The sequence below is a fragment of the Canis lupus genome, chromosome 4 (genome assembly GCF_003254725.2).
Source record: "Canis lupus dingo isolate Sandy chromosome 4, ASM325472v2, whole genome shotgun sequence".
In the NCBI taxonomy this organism is placed as follows: domain Eukaryota; kingdom Metazoa; phylum Chordata; class Mammalia; order Carnivora; family Canidae; genus Canis; species Canis lupus.
The window spans coordinates 14193971-14211848 of record NC_064246.1 but is presented as its reverse complement, the minus strand read 5'-3'; the positions used below and the strand labels follow the sequence as shown (position 1 = coordinate 14211848).

Here is a 17878-nt window from a genome sequence, read left to right as displayed (position 1 = left end):
CGCTTACTGTGAGTAGGTAATCAGGATGCGTCAATGAACAAAACACACACAAATTTCTGTCATAATAAAGTTTGCAATCTAGTGTAGATGACAGACAACAACATTTAGCAAAAAGAAAGTAGTCTTGGAATTGCTGGGAAGGTAGGAGTGGCAGTCACAGTGGAGCTGACTGAAGAGGAGATGGAAATTGTAGATATTCTTCAAGAAACTTAAAAAGTGAGTAGAAATGCAGGTAAGAATATGATGAAGACGTTGGGGTGTTGGGTCACTGAGGTTTTTTGTTTCTTTATTTTATTGGTTTTAAAAATGGGAAATGGGGGCACCTGGGAGGCTCAGTCAGTTAAACATCTGCCTTTGGCTCAGGTCATGATCTCAGGGTCCCGGGATCCAGCCCCATATCGTCCGTCCCCCATGCTCAGTGGGGAGTCGGTTCCTCCCTCTCCCTCTGCCTCTCCCCCACCCCCGTTCATGTGCTCTCTCTCTCTCTCTCTCAAATAAATGAATAAAATCTGTAAAAAATAAATAAATAAAAACAGGAGAAAATAAAACCTATTTAGAGCTTAAGGAGCAATCTACAGAGATATGGAAAATGCAAGAAATGGGGCACTGAAAGAGCTTTGCCCCATGCCTTATGCTGCATCCCAGGGGAGCCATTTCAATTCCGGGCCTTGGTTTCCCTGCTTCTAAAATATGGATGTTGAACTACATCAGCAGTTTTCAAACCATATTCATGAGTTTTTTAGCCATTTAACTTGAATTTTATTTTACAGTCTATTTCTATTCAATTTTAAGAATTTTAATAACAAAACCCATATACCCCCAAATTCTATATATTGCAGCTCATCAGTCCTTTTATTTGTGTGGCCATGTGATCTTGTTTTGACGAAGGCCTTGGAATACAGTGTCCTCTGACATTTGAAATTTATGTATTTATTTTTTTTACGGAGGATCCACACCCAGCATGGAGCTCAACATAGGGTTTGAACTCATGACCTTGAGATCCAGAGCTGAGCCAACCAGGCAGCCCAACATTTGAAATCTTTTAGATCAAGTTTCCTGTTTATACTTATATTTTACTTTTTAAAAAGATTTTATTTATTTATTCACGAGAGACAGAGAGAGAGAGATGCAGAGACACAGGGAGAGGGGGAAGTAGGCTCCATGTAGGGAGCCTGACGTGGGACTCGATCCTGGGTCTCCAGGACCAGGCCCTGGGCTGAAGGTGGCGGTGCTAAACCACTGAGCCATCTGGGCTGCGCTGTTTATACTTTTAAAATATAAAACTGTTACTATAGTGCACTGCTTATTTGTGCGAGAAATGGTGCTTTCAAAAGCAAGGAACTAGATGCTGAGGCAGATGTAAAACTGTTGTCATAAACCCAAGTATCAATATTTTCTATTTGTCAAACCAGTCTTGTCATTCTCATTTGTCCATGATATAAAAGGTTAAGCATTAAAATCATGACTTCTTGCCTGCTTTTAAAATACATTTATGATGTTAGAATGGCTGTTATGGTTAGTTAGAATCTAATTTGCATGTTGGGGTTCTTCTACACATGATTCCATTGACAAGATATTCAAAGTCTGAAAGCTGCAGACTAGGATAATCTCTAGAATTCCTTAGAGCTCCACCAAATCTACAGTTCTGTTGACCAAACAACATAACCTGGATTTGTAGGATAATTGCCAACTTCCCACTTCACTTTGTAGTTGGAGCAAGCTTTTGATGAAAAGAAAGGAAAAAAGGCTCCCTGTAAAGGAGGGGAAATTCAGCTGAACTTCATGAGACCAGCTTAGCTCTTTCAGGGAAAACGCTAAAGAGCCAAAGGATTGGCTTTCCATCACTGTTTCCCATAGCTTGGTGGGAAACCGGTTCCCCTTAGAGGGCCATCTCTGTCTCTTCTAAATGACTTTAATTCCGTTGGTTGCATGGAAATAAAACACCATCCAGGAGCTACTCCGAACTGTACAAACTGAATTCTGTTATCTGACCCAACCCCTAATTTTCAGTCTGTCAGGGTGTAAGTATATGCTTTTGGCTTTCTCTGAATTTGCATAAACTCCAGTAATCTTTTTTTTCCCCCTGGGTTGATAATAGTGTTTGTGTTAAAATCACACCTTCTTTTCATTTCTTGCATGCATATAGGCTTTTCTCCTGTTTGTGGACACAAGTGCTTTTATCTCACTCTGCAATCAGTCACAACCCCGGGTGGAGGCAGGGAACATTTGCTACAATATTTCCTATATAAACAGTTTCACTGTAAAAGGAACAATATGGCTCTAATTTTGATGTATGATCAGTTTAGAAATATGCAAACACATTTGAATATACATCCTGTACATGACAACAGCAATGTGAAATTGGATACACGAAAGGGTTTTGTTGTTTTTTTTTTTTGCTATGGTGATTTCCCCAGCCCCCCCGCCCCGCCAGATAATATCAGCTTTATTTCCAAGCTTTTAAGTGAAAATGCCTGCTTTGATAGCTTTCCCAAATTGATAAAAAATATATGTAGTCAAATGGAATTTTTTTTTTAATGGTCAAGTTATCCCCTGGCACCCACACTCTATCTTAGTCTGAATACAAATAAAAGCAGCTTAAATTGAAGAGGGTTTAAATTTTTCCAATGTAGCTGTGAAGTAAAATTGGAAGTGGCAGGGGTAGACATACAGCCCAGGGATATTTCAGATGCATTTGTTCAGTGTGACGAAAAAAGCACTTGGATCATTCTGTCCTATTCGACTGGGCCGGGAAGGAAGTGAACGTTTGTCCCTCTGGTTTGGTCACAGGCTGCCTAGGTGTGGTTTAGTATTGATCGGGCACCCTGGTGGTAGTAGTGGTGACTTTGGTCTTCTAGCTCTTTCCCACAGTACAGCTTTGGGGTTGAACAACAGAAATATAGTGAATGTAGTTGTAATTTGGCTACTTTACATTTTCTATAGCCAACAAAGATCCTTTTTTTTTTTTCTTTTAAACATTTTATTTATTCAAGAGAGACACAGAGAGGCAGAGACAGAGGCAGAGGAGAAGCAGGTTCCCTGCGGGGAGCCTGATGTGGAACTCGATCCCAGGACCCTGGGACCACGACCTGAGCCAAAGGCAGATGCTCATCCACTGAGCCACCCAGGTGCCCCAACAAAGATCCTTTTTTGAAGGTAAAAGTATCACCCACAATCCTAAAACCTTAATATTAGTACCATTTCTTGGGAATTTACTCAACACCAGAATTTACTAACATCAGCTGAGCCAACTTGGGAGGTGGATACTATTATTAATATCCCTGTTTTTCTGAAACGGAACCCGAGGTTTAGAGTGACTATGTAATTTAGCTAAGATAACATTCAGGAGGAAACCTAACTGGGATTAAAGTCCAGTTTAGTGGACTCAGGACTCACTTCTATGCCAGACTGTCTCTCAGCTCTAATGCACAAAAAGTCTTACTTTACTATGTTTTTATTTGTCTGGGTCCAGAAATATGCACAGTGTTCCTCACGTGAAAGTAGAGTGAATACACATTAAGGCACACACTGGAATGTATTAAAATGGGAATACTGGAATTTTTGGAGTATCTTTTAATTGCCTTAAGGGTTTCTGATAATTGCTTTTATGGTCTTCTTTACTATGATTTCATCATTTGTAATGGCTGCATAGTTTATCCTAAAAATATATTTACTGCATGATTTCAAATTACGTGCTTAGGCATTACGTATTTATACACACCAGGCATTTTGTCTAGCCTCCGCCCCCTTCAAAAACATTGTTGCAAATGTTGATCATTATCTCCATTTTACAGACATGGAAGTGGGGAGTCCTACGATTGACGTAACTCACCCAAGATTATGCATCTGGTCAGTGTCTGGGAAGAAATATAGGAGACTTGGCTCCATATAACCTCACCCTTTCTACTATTCCACAGCTGCCTTCAGAAAATTAGCAAACCAAAACGTCCAATACTTGGGGCATGGATAGGTATCATATCCCTTGTGGGCCATCAACCTTCTGTGTTGATGGCAGATGAGTGTGACTGTATGCACTGTCTCTCTCCAGTGAGAGCTTATCTTGTGGACTACAGCGACAGGAGGTGTGCTTGGATGTGCGTTCTGGTGATCGGGATAGATTTGGGCGGATTTATCCAGGCCCAACCACCTGTCAGACAATATGAGTTTGAAGGTTTGGGGCTCTGGGGACAGAAGGACAGAGGCATCTTGAGCATTTGACTTCAGTGCTTCATCTGGGGAGTGTGTACACAGATGGGGAGTCCCCCCACCACCTGACACAGTTTGGAAACCCTTTTTCTACAAATGCTAAGCCCTAGCTATTTTTTTTTTCTCACTCTTGCCTTTTCCCGGTGTCTTCTTCTGTGTCTTCATCTGTTCAGGTGAAATCCCGTAGACTGGGTGGTTTAAGTAACAGACATATTTTTTTCACAGTTGAAGAACCTGGGAAGTCCAAGATCAAGGTGCCAGAAGATTCCATGCCCAGTGAGGGTCTGATTCCTGGTTCATAGACTGTGTCCTCACATAGGGGAGGGCAGACTCAGAGCCAGCTCTAGTGTCTTTTTATAAGGGCACTAATCCCATTCATAAGGGTTCCACCCTCAATACCCAATTATCTCCCAAAGCCCTCACCTCCTAATGTTATCACATTGGAGGGTAGGATTTCAACCTATGCCTTTGGGGTGGGGGGACACAAATATTTGGTCCATAAGAGTAGGGTTTCCTGCTGTGAGGATGCCTGGTGGTACACCTGAGATCGTTTTTAGGGACATCAGGATAAACTTCATTTTAATGGTTATGCCCTAATTTTAATGTATATTAGAAACAAACACGAGCAGCTCGTTAAGCAGTGACTTTCACAGATGCGAGTGCTTGGGATGAGGCTGAATTGAAGGAAAAAAGTGAATCATCTGAAGAAAATATTAAATAAATAATAATAATAATAGAGGTGGTTCTAGGATGTGCAGAAACCCTGAAGGTGGTCTGTGCGGGAGGGCGGTTTGGGCAACACTGCCTCGCAGACACTATTCCCCTCTCCTTCTGCACTGCCACCACAGCACCAGGCCTTCTCGAACTTTCTGGCTGTAACTCTGCCTCTCTCACCCTTTGAATCCACCCCTCTGTGGCCCTGGCGCGTGGCACAGTGCCCAGCACAGAGTAGGAAGTTTGGCAGGGACCTGGGTGCTGTGCTTGCCGGATGGCAAGCTGGCGGACCTGTGGCCTGCCCCTGCGTCCTGTCTCCCAGGACTAAGTTCTGGGATCCAGGGCCCCCGAAATCTGATCTCCTCCTAAGAGAAGGAAACAAGGGACAGAAATAGAATCAGAAATCTTGAACACAGATAAAAGGCTTTTTGATATTTGCATGAAATATGCTTCTTAAAGAGGAACTATTTTTATAGCATTATCTATAAGAGATTATAGGCAAAAATTAATTTTCTAAGTCTTTATAGTTAAAACAGTCTGTGCACAGAAGGAATTTAAATTCCTCTTTTAATAAAAAACCATGCATTGTCCTGCAGGCAAAGGGCTAGGTTGTTGTTGCTGGTGTGTGTGTGTGTGTGTGTGTGTGTGTGTGTGTGTGTGTTTTAATGTGATTATTTTGTGATTTGTGAGACCAAGAGAAATTTGTGAAATGCTATAGACTGCTGCGCTTACCTCACTGCATACCGGGCTATGTCTATGCTGCTTCATAAAGGGTTATTTGGGATGGGGGTGGAGGGCAGAAAAATTACAATATAGCAATTCAATAAAGTATTGTAAAACCATAAAATCTAGCAAGGATAAGGACTAAAGCTTTCTAGGTGAAGGAATTAAGAGACAGGCGAGGCAGGTCTAAGTGCCTGAGCTAAATGAATAGAAGGCCAATAATTGAGTTTAGGGCTGAGGGTTGAACCAAAGGCATTTGAAGTGTTAATTTATTAAATAACCCTTTGCTTTCATGGCTTACAATAAAAAATATTTGTGGTCAGGAAAGTTAGGAGACAGGAAACTGAAGTCTTCTAAGCCCATTTCTACACTTGGAATGAAACCAAACTGTTATCCAATCATAAACCTTATGTGTTTATTTGCAGGGGAGTGGGGAGGGAGACAGGGTAGCAGTATGTGATTTCTATTTAAAGTGCCTCTTTTCGCCCTGGATTTCAGTCCTAACAGGGTGTCTTCCTGCGGCTTAGAGGAGACAGCTGCGCCCCTACCCCTCTACCGCCTTGATCCATAGCACCCACCCTCTGAGCTGAGGTGCATGCGTTGGCTCAGTTTCCCACTTTGGTGAAAATTCACAGGGAAGTAGGGAATGGTTTAATGATCAAAGCTGAACTTGATCTGTATCAAAAAGATCCTTTCCATCCTGGACATCTGAGCCACTTGAAAATAGTTTAGATCCAAGAGAGAGACTACCCAACTGTCCACACAGGCCAGCTTGAAAGGAGACTGGGGCAGATCACCAAACATGCCTTGTCTTTAATACGATGGAACGGTGTATTTGAGGGCGAGCCACTGCCCTTCAGCTCCTTTTCAACAGGGGCTGCATCCTGGTCTAGTCTCAGTGAAGAATTTGATGGGAAAGACCCCCCTCCCCCAAAATAAAAATAAAAACCAGGACAAAGATATGAATTTCTCATACAGTTGGATATTGCTGAGATCTTTATTTGATGGATGAAGTAAAATGACTTGTCGTGGTGTGTAGCCACTGGGGAATGAGACACTGAGTCTACTTGGATAGCAGAGTGGTCTTGAGCGAGTGACCTAGCCTCTCTAAACCTCCATTCCCCTCCCCCCCCGAAAATGGGGTTAGTGACAGTTTGCATTGCCATGTTTGTTTATAAACAAACATCTGGGTTCTCCATTCCCAGTCCAGGGCTGAATATGGTATAATTTTGCCTTCTTTACAAGCTTTTGTCACAGCGTGGAGAGAGAACATGTGTAGGTTTGGTATAATCTGCTCACTCTTTACCCAGTGACTTTCTGAGATAAGGTGGGCCAGAGGGGAGATAGGAACTTAAATTTACAAAATGCCTGCTATGTACCAGGCATTTTACATACATCATCTCATCTAATTCCCACAAAAACAAAAAGAAAATTTAGGAGAGATTATTATTCTCTTTCTCAATCAGGAATATTGAGCCTCCAGTAGTTTGCGCGAGGTGACCGATATAGTGTGCAGCTGGGGGCCCAGTAAGGTCCAGACCAGGTTGTCTTGGCTCCTGAGTGTATGTAGGCTTTTTCTGTAGCAGTAGGGTAGTGGGGGCAGAGAAGATGATAGAGGGAGACTAGAAGTCAAAACCCTGGGACATTAGGCACGGCTCAAGTGGCATGACATTTCCTCTTGGTTAGCTACTGAGAAAGGTGCCTTGTGAATCAGACCTCCTGACATATAAGGAACATTCAGATTTCATGTTTGGGTCCCAGGGGAGATGCCCTGGAGATTACAGGGACGGTGTACACATATGGTGGCTATTTGCTGGGCATCATTACATGCCTGGTTTAGTTTCTAAACTAACTATGAGCTCAGCTCTCACTTAAACCTCACACTAGCCCAACGAGGTGGGCATTGCGGCAAATTGAGGCCTATGGACATTAGGTATTTAGGTATTTCATTCCATTATCTTCAAACAACATAAGGACAGAGCCCACGGTAGAAACAAGATAGCACAGTACTCAAGAAGCCCAGGCTCCCTACTGCTAGAATATGGCACATTAGCCATAGTCCGGGGGACATTTGAGAAACAGAGTTAGGCAGGACTTGGTGACGATCGCTACTGCTGGGTAGTGATCTGGCTTTGGGATCAGTCATTCCCAGCTGGTGTCCAGGCACTGCCTCAGGCAGGCACGGGGAGGGAGCTCCCCAGTATCTCTGGGCCCTTTACCCTGATGATAAATGGTAATCCTAATAACGCTCCCTCCTGGGGTTGTTTTGAAGATCAAATGAGAACATATTTGTAAAGAAGTAGCAAGATAGAGGCAGGATCCAGCCCATGGGTGGCCTGTAATGGGTTTTGAAATGTTTTAAGTTGCTGCTAATTTTTAAAAATAAAGATATCACTGAACTGTCTGCCTGCCTGTCTACCTATTATCTATCATCTCTCTCTCTCTCTCTCTCTCTCTCTCTCTCTCTATCATCTATCATCTATCTATCTTTATCTTTTTCTTCCCCAAATATGAAATCAAGGACGCAGATTTTCTCTGACAATTCAGATCTGGCAGCAAAGGACTTTTGTTCCCACAATCAAATCAAGATAAACTGCAGCTACTAACTTGGAAAGCACACAAAAGCCTCAGTCTTTGCCTCAGTTTGCCTCAGTCTCTCGCACTCCCTACTGCCTGCTTTGTTTTAGAGTATAGAGCCTGACATATGGCAGCAGTGCTGTGCTTGGCATAGAATAACATGCAGAAAGTAGCAGTCAGGAGCTGAGCCCTGCCAGTCTGACTCCGAGCCAGCAGGATTAATCAATCCCTCTAGTCTCTGGCCTCGCTACTCAAAGTGTGGTCTACAGGCCAGCAGTCCTGGGGTCACATGGAGCTTGATAGACAGGCAGTATCTCAGGACACCTGGGTGGTTCAGTCGGTTAGGTGTCTGCCTTCTGCTCATGTAGTGATCCTGGAGTCCTGGGATGGGGATTGAGCCCCTCATTGGGCTCTCTCACCCTCTTCTTCTACCCCTCCCCACCATTGTCCTCTCTCTCTCAAATAATGAGTGAAATATTTATTTATTTATTTATTTATTTATTTAAAGATTTTATTTATTTATTCATGAGAAACACAGGATAGAGAGAGAGAGAGAGAGGCAGAGACACAGGCAGAGGGAGAAGCAAGTTCCATGCAGGGGGCCTGATGTGGGACTCGAACTCAGGTCTCCAGGATCATGCCCTGGGTTGAAGGTGGCACTAAACTGCTGAGCCACCGGGGCTGCCCTGGGTGAAATATTAAAAAAAAAAAAAAAAAAAAAAAAAGATAGGCAGCATTTCAGGCCTCACCCTAGACCTGCTGAATCAGAATCTGCATTTTCATAAACACCCTAGCTGATTCTCATGCCCATTGGCATTTGAGAAAGACTGTTTTATTGCTCTTATTATTACTATTTTTTAAAAGAATGTATTTATTTAGAGAGTGTGAGCAGGAATGGGGTAGAGGGAGAGAGAGAGAGAATCTCAAGCAGACTCCACGCTGAGCGCGGAGCCTGACTAGGACTCCATCTCCTAAGATCACTATCCTAAGATCATGACCTGAGCTGAAATTAAGAGTCCAACACTTAACTGACTCAGCCATCTAGGCACCCCTGCTCTTATTATTAACTAAATGTTTGGACCTTCAGCTTTATGGAGTAGACCAGTATAATAAATGGGAGACTAGCCTGGGACCTGAGAATGGAATTCAAGTATATGTCCTTTGAGACTTGATCAACTCTACTCTGGGCCTCATCATCTTTCTCTGTAAAATGAGAGGACTGAGGAATATTTATACTTTGCATTCTACACAAACACCTATTTACTAGTGGTGTGGCCTCTAGACAAGCGCTTTCAACACAACGCTGGGTGCTGACGCTATGACGTCTGATGAGGCACAAGCAACTCCCGCCCATCCTCTGGGGCCTCTCAGTTGAGTATACCAGAGAGACAAACAAATTAACAATTACTGCACTTATGACAAATGCATGCCCAGATCAGACCCCATGCTAATGCTCTGTGATTCCCCAAACAGCATCTAAGATGCACTAAATGGTCCCTAGTGTCCTGACCCAGGTAAAGGAGCCCCCACGTGAGTCTGAGCAACCCTCCAGCACAAAACACGCTCAGTGAGGAAATGGACCTGCCACGTTTATTGCCCGCAACTGGGTGCAGCCCCAGGGGAAGACATAGGTTGGACCGACACGATAAACAGTGTAGATCTCACAGATCTTTATTTATTAACATTTGTCCTGGGGCAGGGGAGGGTGGTGGTTGGTGGGGTGGGGAGAGAATGCTTTTTAATTTCATTAAAAAAATAAAATAAAATAAGGCCTCTAAGCTACCACTGAATTATAGATAGTGCTAATTTGTTTCAATTATTTTGCTCATTATGGGCAGAAACACAAGTTGCCATTATAGGCCCAGGACTGAGAAATCAAGTCCCAGATTACTCGTGTGAAAATACAAGTGGGATTTAAAAATGTATCAAATAACTAGCTGTCACACCTGATTAATACCACCCGATCTAAGAGAAGTGGCCGTTCTATCTTCTAAAATGTCATTAAAATATCAAAAATAAAGAGTTCACGTAATTAAAGAAACATTATTTTGTTCACACAGCCTGAAAAAATGTGATTAGGCAGCACTTCTGAAATGGTGATATTCAATCAGGTAGGTGTGCATGTACCAGCTCGGAGCAGACGTTGCTGGTTATGGGAAACGTTGCCTCCTTACGTGCTGCGTGGGGACAGGCGCCAGGGAAAGAGAGAGATGGAGGTGAGGGCACATGGTTCATTTGCTCTGAAGTCAAAAGAGTGGAGTTTTTGTTTCAAAGCCAAAATAGCCCTGTTTTATCAAATAAGCTATCTGGGTTACATTTCCTGTCAGCAAAGTGACAGGATCCACGTTGACGCTCGGGTTCCGAATAAGACTGATTTAGTTATTCTGTCACTAAACACAAGCTTAATTTCCATTCAACAAAAACAAGAATAATTGGTTTGGTTTTAGAAAGACAAGCAATCATTTTTCATTAGCGTATGCAGGAATGAAGCATGCTGTTGGTTGTTAATGTATGCTCACAATGATGCCAGGGGCTGGGCATGAAAACTCTGCTTAGCATTCATTTTTTTGTGAAATAATTTTCTTAAAGTGGGAGCTCTGCCTAGAAGAGTCTCTTCAGCCTCATATCTATGTTGGCTCAAATCGTTTGGCAAAATAAGTTTTTATTTGTTGTGTCTTGTTCAAGGTAGCCACTCAATAAATGTTGATTGAATTAATTTGCAGGAATATGAGTAGAAATTGGCCTAAGAAAACACAGTTTTCGCGTAGCGGATGGGCTGTACACTTTGGCCTTGGAAGGAGAGGATGCCAAGAATGCTGGTGCTTCGTAACTGAAGGCCTGGTCAGACTACACAGCCTGGCTGTGTCCACGTAATGTGTTTCTGGAGAGAATGAGCTGGAGACTTGCATTCCCTTAGGTCTTCCAGCATTCGCCAAATAAACCAGGTCTTCCTGGTGTATAAGTGAGATATTTTGTGAGGAATATTCATTCAAGCAGTGTGTCTACTCAATGCTAAAGCCAATGGTTGAAAAGCAAATAATTCATCTGATTTGACCATGGCTGCCCTTATCTCAGGAGTGATTTTAAGTGTCCGTGGATCGCAGACAGGATCAGGGACAGTGCCAGCCAGATTGGTGGTTTTCTGGACCGAAGTAAGAAATACTCAGGAGAGCTCCAGCCCCGGAGTGCAGGTCTGTCGTCGACTGTGCATATAGGGAGCTGTAATTTGATTAGGGCAATGCTAGGCCATTGGAGGCCCAGTCCCCCAGACCAGTGTTCTTCAATGAGGGGTGTGGGAAGGAAATATTAGGACTCTTTATTTTTTTTTTAAAGATTTTATTTATTTATTCATGAGAGACACAGAATGAGAGAGAGAGAGAGAGAGAGAGAGAGAGAGGCAGAAACATAGGCAGAGGGAGAAGCAGGCTCCATGCAGGGAGCCCGATGTGGGACTCGATCCTGGGACTCCAGGATCTGGCCCTGGGCTGAAGGCGGCACTAAACAGCTGAGCCACCCGGGCTGCCCAAGGACTCTTTATATTAAGTGTTGGCCTCATCCTTTTTGCTTTCTGTTTGTTGGTTGGTTTTGATGTGTATACACTATACTACACATATTTGAAAGAAGAGCAAAGACACAATTTATAAACAAGTAAATATACATTTATGAGGGATGCTTGCTCAAAAGTCTTTGTAATAATGGAGTGAAACAATCCAAATAGTTTAGAGGTATTGTGCTTGATGAAGCTCTGTGAGAGTGATTTATCTCTGTATAACCAGTTTCTAGCACAGCATGCAGAAAGCACTTTTTATATTATAGCCTCCAAGAAAACTGGCTCTTCTTTCTTTTCTTAATGCCATATCCCAGGTATCTAACACAGTCCTTAGAATTTAGGAGGTGCTCAAAAAAATTTTTTTTAAATTAACGTCTACTAGATAAACCAATTGTTCCACCAGAAGGTGTTTGTGTTGTTGTTGCTGCTACTGTCGTGTTATTTTATTTTTATTTTATTTTTTTGTTTTCTTACACAATTGAGGATCTCTACCTTGGGAGATCTTTGGAAGTATTTTGGACATATTGAATGATCTATTTGTCCAAACCTTTGAAACAGAGGGTAAGATATGCTCTGTCTTTTACATATGATCTGCATGCCATCAGGATTCCCTTTCTCTTTAAATTGTAGACCAAACTTATTTTTAAGCAATCCTGATTGATTGATGCCCAGATTTAAATCATGACACTCATTTTCTTCTCAACATTCATATTCTTCACTTTGCAGAAGGGTTATCATAAAATCCCTTTAAATAAAGATATTTCTATATAGTAAAGTTTGACTAATAAAAAGTAATGAGTACCCACATTTTTAGGAATACTCTTCTGTATTGTGTGAGGCAGACCTTCAGAGTTGTTTAAGGTGCTAATATGTCTTAATTGGAGAGAAGAGCAGAATGACTCACAGAAGTCATTTAAAATCTCATGGCAGCATATATTGTGTGTATGTGTATATGTGTGTGTACGCTTTCCCTTATCTACATTGTGCCAGGTTTTTAATCATATGACTGAGAACAGGAAAGTATAGAATTACAAAAGTCCAACTTTGGATCTTAGCTGTGCTGTTTATTAGCTGTAATTTGCCTATAGTGATGTTCTGGAGTCTTAATTTACAACAGTTGCTTCTAATAATACTTTCTTTATAGGCATATGGACTAGGACTCTTTTGGTTTATGAATTATAGAAAACCTAATTCCAGTCAACCTACATAGGTAAAAGGAGTTAATTTGCTCATACAAGTGACAAGTTCAGATCATAGGAGTGGCTTTCAGCCCACTTTCATCTAGGGCTTATCCAACATCATCACAACTATGTTTCCTCTGTCTTTTTGGAGGCTCAGGTGGGGCAATATGGCTATAGCAGCTCTTTCATCATTTCTAGGAAAGAGTATGTACATTTATCTTAACAGCCAGGCTACACTTCTTGCCTGTCACTGGCTCGTTTGGTCATGTGCTCATCCCTGAAGGAATAATTGTGGCTAGGACAATGTGCTGTGCTAGTTGGCTCTGCTCTTGGCCATCTGCCTATTCACAGCACCTGTCACTCCACCAAAATTACTTGGTTCTGGAGTAGGAGATGGACTGTTCTGCAGAGAAACATTGGAGTAAGTTTATAAGATGAAAGAAAAGTGAATTCTAGAAGGAGGCAGAAATACCAGCTATCTTGGCTAGTTTGTGGTGAGATTAAATTTAGGTCACGTATGTGAAAATGCACAGGATATAGACAATCAGTGAACAATCAAAAGTAGAAAATCAGATTAAGTCAATCTCAAGAAATGAGACTCAGAGCAATATAAGTGGGACAAGTTTGAGATTAAGTGCACAAGCCTTGTTTCCTTGGAATAAATTGGCTGACTTCACTAAATGTTTCTTCAGCATCTGTGCTGTGCCAAGTGTTGTATATAGGCCTATGGGTATTGAAATATAAAAAAGAGTTGGTGTTGGCACTGGATTATTTTATGGTCTAGCAAGGGATACATACAGGTGTGCATATCCTTGCAAACAATGTGTGGTAGTGTTCCATGGAAATGTGCACCAGGGCCAGTGGGAGCCCTACAGGGAGGGGCTCCTAGCACAGACTTGGGGGATGGGTGTAGTGATGAGGGAGGCATTAAAGGGGAACTTTTTTCTGGAGGAAAAGTTCTTGAGGAGAGTTTTGAACAACTAAAGAGAGCTATCCAGGTGAAGAAATGAGGTGGGGAGAAAGCTTTTTAGGAGCAATGGAATGGTATGGATAGAGATGGCAGATCTAAATGCACAGTATGACTCCTGAGAGGATGGAGTGGTTGCTAGAGGCCATTTTCTACAGTTGATGTGGGGAATTGGAGTCTGAGAGTTGCAGGAGATGATACTGAAAACATACTTCTGGGGCCCTGACCGTCCAGGGTCCCATATTCCATGTGATGGACACTGGGCATTAACTTTAGCCTATGGGGGGCCACCAAATGGCTTATAAGCAGGGGAGCAATATGGTCTAACCGGAATTTTAGACTATTTAGGCTGGAGTCGGTGAACTGAAAGGAGTGGGCCCTGATGGACTCTACAGAGCTCAATCCAGGAGAGAGATGTGGGAAGGCCTGGACCACTAGTAGTAGATGTGAAGGAGGAAAGACAAGACGGCAGGAAGGGAGGAGTTAAGGCTGCAGGAGTTAGTGACTGGTCAGATGTATGAAATTAGGGGTAGAGAGGAGTCAAGTGTATGACAAATATTGGGGTACATATGAACCTGTTCCTTCATGATAAAAGGTAAAAGGAAAACTGAAACTGGATAAACAAATCCATCAAAAAAAAAAAAAAAAAGAAAAGAAATGGTTGAGGACATAACAGTACTTCCACATGGTAGGCTAAAATTACTCTGCAGAAGTCAAAAATAATATTTTAGTAAAATATTTAATGGTTGGGATATATGTTCATGATATAGAAAGGGAAAAAAGCAAGCCATAAAATAGGATAGCATTATGACTTCAGTGCACATAGTTATAGGAACATCTGTATTATATAATTCCAATTGACTTACAGCATATTAATTACTTTTACCTCTGAAATGACCGGGTATTTCTTTTTTCACTTTTAAAAACAATGAACTTGTAATACTTATTAAAATTAGATAAAAATCAGTGGTACACTATACAAGAAAACCCAAACAGCCATTTTGGATAGACATTGACCTTCCAGGAAAAAGGTTCCCAGTGAAGATGGGTAACTGGGTTTGGGACTTAAGTCCTGAGCCTGGGGAAAGAGTGTCCACTTGGGCCTAATGCATTGGTGGGTGAGAATGTTCATTCACGTCACAGGTTTTGAGGAGGAGCTCTGACATTTGATATATCTACGCAACTGAAGCCTGAAGTCCATCATTTGCTATTGGCTAAGCCAGAGGATCCCCCATATCCAAAGACCGTGAAGTCAGAATGTGAATGTGAAGCTTTACTCTGTATTTTTTAAGCAGAGGGATCATGCAAATCACTTATCTTCCCCAAATCTCATTTTTCTCACTTCGAGAATGGGGTGACTACTACATGCCCAACCTAACCTATTGGGTGAAGTTGATGCAGGATTCAAGAGATGATGGGAAAGGTCTTCCTAATGGGTAAAAACTTACCCACCTCTGAGCTATTATTTACCTTTGTCTTGTAATAGCTTCTAGCTTAGTGCCACCTCTTGTCCCCCAGATGACCTCCCACACCATGGTGGGGAACTGGTAGGCTCATTCGATGTGAATAAGTTTACAAATAAACGCATGCAGGTATTCACCCACATTCCTCCCTCACTCGCTATAGCAACAAAGATAGTGTGCCACATATTCCTACTGAGAAACATGGAAGTCTGTGTTTGCTTTTTCTTCTTTTCCCCAGTGATACCAGCTGGCTTATCCCTCACATTTGGGTTAATGTGCCAGAGATTGTAAAATTCAAAATGTTGAACAAAAGGCCAGAGAGGAGTGACACCTGTGGGTAAGCTCTGGGTCAAAGGCATTTTTAAAGTGTATTAACATATGAGTGGTGGTATTTCACCTGAAAAACCATGCCCACAGAGCATGACTGAAGGCAGGTGATGCAGGGGGAGTAACCTGGAGGGAGAGTAGCTGCTCAGGGCTTCTCTTGCTGCCTGGAGAACAGCTACCATCTCCACTGAAGTGAGTTGCCTTCCACTTTCTCGTCAGGATTTTCCTGAGGAATTGGGATTTCATCAGGATTGCAGTGTGAAGGGCGTCCCCGAGAGTTGTACCTGCACAACCATCTGGCACAGTGGCCCTGGAAAAGAAGGTAACATCAGCAGGGAGAAAAGTGGCAGCTCTTGGCCTTCATGACATATTAGTTTATACTCTAGACTAGGTTGATTTGCTGTAACAGCGTTGGCTGCTTTACACAGACGTATGAGTGTGATGCTTGTACCTCATGGCTCACTCTCAGGGCATTACATGGGCATCATCGCTGTGATAAATGGCATTGGTGGTGTAGCCTTAGTGATTGGCTGGGAATAGGGCAGCTTCTAAATATTTAGTAGAGTCAACTTATTTGATGCAGAAACTACAAATTAGAACAGAAGACTCATATTTTTAGTGGACTAAGTAGCTTTTGAATTTGATATTATTAAGATCCTCTGGAATGGTTTAAGATTTCTCCATGCAATTCAGGCATTGAGAGTTTGTTTCACTGTACCACTTTTCTCTCCTGAGCTCAAATCTGTTTCTCCCCAAGGTCTCTTCATCTCTGTAAATGTCCCGTTGCCTACTCAGCTGCTAAGGACCTTAGAGTCTGGTCTCCTCTGTCTTCCCTCACACTCCACCTCTAACCTATCAGTATTGACTGTCCATCCCCAGTCTGACCACTTTTTCTCACCTCCACTGGTTCTATCATCTCTTTCTTAGACATTGAGTTAGCCTACATAGAGTTTTCTTGTTTCTATTCTCTTTCTCTTTTTAAAGATATTTATTTGTTTATTTATTTAGAAAGTGAGTGGGGGGAGGGACAGAAGGAGAGAAAGAGAGGGAATCTCAAACAGACTCCATGCTTAGCGTGGAACCTGACTCCGGGCTTGATTTCATGACCCTGAGATCATGACTGAGCTGAAATCAAGAGTCTGACACTTATCCATCACGCCACTCAGGCGCTCCATTCTTGATTTTGTTCATAAGCTCACACAATCTATTGTTCACACAGCAACAGAGTGATGTTTAGAGAAATATCCGGAGATGTTTATCATTCCCCTCTCAGAATCCTTCAGTGACCGTATCTCACAGTAACCAAGAATGGATGAGAAAAAATTTCTCTTTATAAAAATATTTCTGCTAATAAATAAGGAAACTATGATAGAATTAGAAAACCACCATTTAAAAACTCTCTAGGAAAAAAATAAAAAATAAAAATAAAATAAAAACTCTCTAGTGAAAAAAACATACTTAGCTAACAGTAGTGGCTACTAAGATTAGACTGAAAAAGAATGATAAACTGCCATCGTGTGTGGATGTATCTGCTATTACCTACAAAATTTTCTTGTTAAAATAGTAAACCCAAATCTGGCCAAACTTCTACATCTAATTGTCAATGCATAGGAAATACGAGGGACAGAGGTATATAATAAATGACACAATGGAAATGCACTTAGCAAAAGTCAAAATGTGGGGCATGCTACAGGACAAATAACTTGACCACTTCAACAAATAAAGAGCAAAAGGGTAAAGCAAAGAAGGTACAAAGAAACTTCTAACTGTTTGCACTGGACTTTTTGGTTTCAGGACTGAAAGTCAAGCATTCTAGAAACCTGCTCAGTCCCAGGCAAACTGGGAGGGTTGGTCATCATCCTCAGCAGTGGTGGAGGGTGTGGGGGTGGGAATAGGAAGAGGATCCCATGGATTAAAAGAGGCATAATACACAGATATTTGGACTTTATTTATATCTTACTTAAATAAAAATTGTATGGGATCCCTGGGTGGCGCAGCAGTTTGGCGCCTGCCTTTGGCCCAGGGCGCGATCCTGGAGACCCGGGATCGAATCCTACATCGGGCTCCCGGTGCATGGAGCCTGCTTCTCCCTCTGCCTGTGTCTCTGCCTCTCTCTCTCTCTCTCTCTGACTATCATAAATAAATAAAAATAAAATAAAAAATGGTATGC

At 42.1% G+C, this 17878-nt stretch overlaps 1 long non-coding RNA gene across 1 annotated transcript; it reads left to right on the top strand.

Annotated features, from left to right (window-relative positions):
- Positions 1-1609: 1609 nt before the first annotated feature.
- Positions 1610-16030, top strand: LOC125754918 (uncharacterized). The gene is made up of 3 exons (XR_007410060.1): positions 1610-2021; positions 2994-3156; positions 15928-16030. It is a non-coding gene; the product is annotated as an uncharacterized LOC125754918 (long non-coding RNA).
- Positions 16031-17878: the final 1848 nt, after the last annotated feature.